Below are 3,003 nucleotides of genomic sequence, written 5' to 3'. Positions count from 1 at the left end.
TAAACTTTATTCTATCACTTCATCCCTTTTACATGGGCGCCCAGGGCCACGGACCGGGTCACCGCTGCTGTGACATTCCCCTCTGAGAGACTGGCCCGGTACCGAGTACCTCACAGCCCTGGGAGGGCAACCTATAGGCATCTCAGGTTGCTAGGGGCAACACAGTGACAAATAAAGGACTCACCGGTCAGAGAGGGTTGACGTTTGCTGTTTCTGTGAATTGGCGGGTTCACAAAGACTCCTGGACGCTGGGAGAAGCATTTGCAGGAAGTCAGCGGGCTCCCGAAGGTTCGTCTACTCTGCGGTCTGGGGAGTGTCTGGTTGATGTCCTGGGTGCAGTCGCTGAATATGATGCAGTCACAGGCCTGCACTATGGAGGAAGTCATTAAAACTCAGGTCCAGGAGCCAGCCTTGGAGCAATGCCAGGCTCAAGAGCAGACCACCCGCCTAATACTGGAGCAGATGGTATTGCTGAAAGAGATAGTTAAGGCGCACTTCGAGACAAGGCCAGCTTGAGGCCCCATGATGTTTGGTGCCAGGGAGGTGGTACAACGCTCCCTGCAAAAAATTGCTCCAGATGTGGATGTGGAGACTTTCCTGACTATCTTTGAACGGGGGGCCCAAAGGGAGCAACTCCCAATAGAAGCGTGGGTGGATGTACTTGCGTCCTATTTGGTAGTAGAGTCTCAAGCAGCCTTTCATGACCTTAGTGAGAAAAACGTGCAAGACTATGTAAAACTGAAAGATGAGATTCTTTGCTCACCAAGGGGCTAGATGGTCCGGGCCTGGGAATACTGGATAGACAGATCTCCCTGGTCCCAAATGTTTGATTTATTTCATCTAGTAAAGAAATGTCTCGAACCTGATGTCTGCATGCTCGCACAGATCATGAAACAGGTCGTTGTCTTCTTTTTTTTCCCTGGACCTTCCCAGTAAACTGCAGCATTGTGTCAGCCATGGTGAACCCTGGAGTGCGGATGATCAGGTGGATACATTTGTCGCTACTTTAGGCCCAGAGCAAATGTGACGCTGGGCGGCGCAAGTCACTGTTTGCCGCTCCCTCCTATGTGGCCACACCTAGTCTGGAGCCTAAGGGCCCCGTCACACATAGCGATCTCGCTAGCGAGATCGTTGTTGAGTCACAAGTTTTGTGACGTAACAGCGATCTCACCAGCGAGATCGTTGTGTGTTACAGCGATCAGCGACCGGCCCCCTGCCGGTATCGCTGATCGCTTTTGGAAAGCCCTGGACATTTTTTTGGTCGCTGGTCTCCCGCTGGCCAGCATGCATCGCTGCGTGTGACAGGCGGGAAACCAGTGATCAGCTGGTAACTAAGGTAAACGCAGGGTTTCTAAGCACGGCGCTGTGCTTAGAAACCCTCTGTGTACCTTAGTTACCAGCGCGCTGATGCAGGGAACTGGTAACTAACGTACACACCGGGTATCTAAGGGACGCATGTCCCTTAGAAACCCTCTGTGTACCTTAGTTACCAGCTCCCTGCATCAGCGTGCTGGTAACTTAAATACACAGCGACGCCGTGCGCTCGGCGTCGCTGGTCCTGATCGCTGGTGAAGCTGTCTGTTTGACAGCTCACCAGCGATCATGTAGTGACTCACCAGCAATCCTGACACATTGATATCATTGTCGGGATCGCTGGTGAGTCGCTATGTGTGACGGGGCCCTAAGTCACAAGTCTGTTAAATCAGACTGAATGGTTGTCCTGTCACCACCCAGGGGTGAATCTAGCCTCTCTGCTGCCTGAGGCGAACAGCAAAATGACGCCCCCCCACACACACACACACACACAAAGTAAATTCTCTTATCATGTAAAACTGAGTACAGTAGTGGACATTTTGATTTAGATAAATTGAAAAAAAAGGTGTCCAAACACAAGGATGTCAGCAGCATCACACGCACATAGAAGATCAACACAGAAGTATCCAGAACAAGGGTCATTAATGGCAATGGTAGGCCTGGCACAGGGCCGGACTGGGACAAAAATGCAGCCCTGCCACACAAATCCCACCAGCCCACAAACTATAACACTCCTCACCCCAATCAGTGAATTTTTACTATACTTTGTCGTCCCCTCATCACTCTCTTTAAGGAGTTATTTGAAGAGCCACATGTGAATGGCACCACAGTGCGTATGACTGACCACAGCTCCATTTACATGGTGCTCTTTAAAGCTATTTTTCCCAGGATCATGGGGGGTTCCAGCAGTCAGATCCACAACAAACAGAAAGTCATCCCCTATCCCCACATAATGCTCCATACAGTATTATGTGCCCCATATATTACTTCGTACAGTATAATTGGCCCCACATAATGCTCCATACAGCATAATCTACCCCATATATTACTTCGTACAGTATAATGGGCCCCATATAATGCTCCATACAGTATAATGGGCCCAATATATTACTTCGTACACTATAATGGACCCCATATAATGCTCCATACAGTATAGTGGGCCCCATATATTACTTCGTTCAGTATAATGGGCCCAATATAATGCTCTATACAGTATAATGGCCCCATATATTACTTCATACAGTATAATGGACCCCATATAATGCTCCATACAGTATAATGGCTCCATATATTAATGCCTACAGTATAATGGGCCCAATATATTACTTCATACAGTATAATGGGCACCATATATTACTTCATACAGCATAATGGGCACCATATAATTCTTCTCCCCAAACCCCGCTGCTCTGGTCTCCTCCGTGTATTCTCATCCTCCGCACTGCTTGGCACAGGGACATCATTAACTTTACATATATAATTGTCCACTTGGACTGATAGTAATAGTGATTTGTTTTTACTCTGTTGTCTGGGGCCGGCCCACTTTATGGGGGTGCGCAGGGCATATGATTATACACCAGTAAAAAGTATGAGAGGCTCAATATGACCAGAGCCACCTAGTTTCCTACCCCTCTTATTCTACTGGTACTGTGGGCACACTGACTGGTACTGAGGAAAAGAAAGAACAGA

Source organism: Dendrobates tinctorius, unplaced genomic scaffold (genome assembly GCF_039654945.1).
Source record: "Dendrobates tinctorius isolate UK_male_01 unplaced genomic scaffold, ASM3965494v1 ptg000075l, whole genome shotgun sequence".
NCBI lineage: Eukaryota > Metazoa > Chordata > Amphibia > Anura > Dendrobatidae > Dendrobates > Dendrobates tinctorius.
This window is presented reverse-complemented; position numbering follows the sequence as displayed.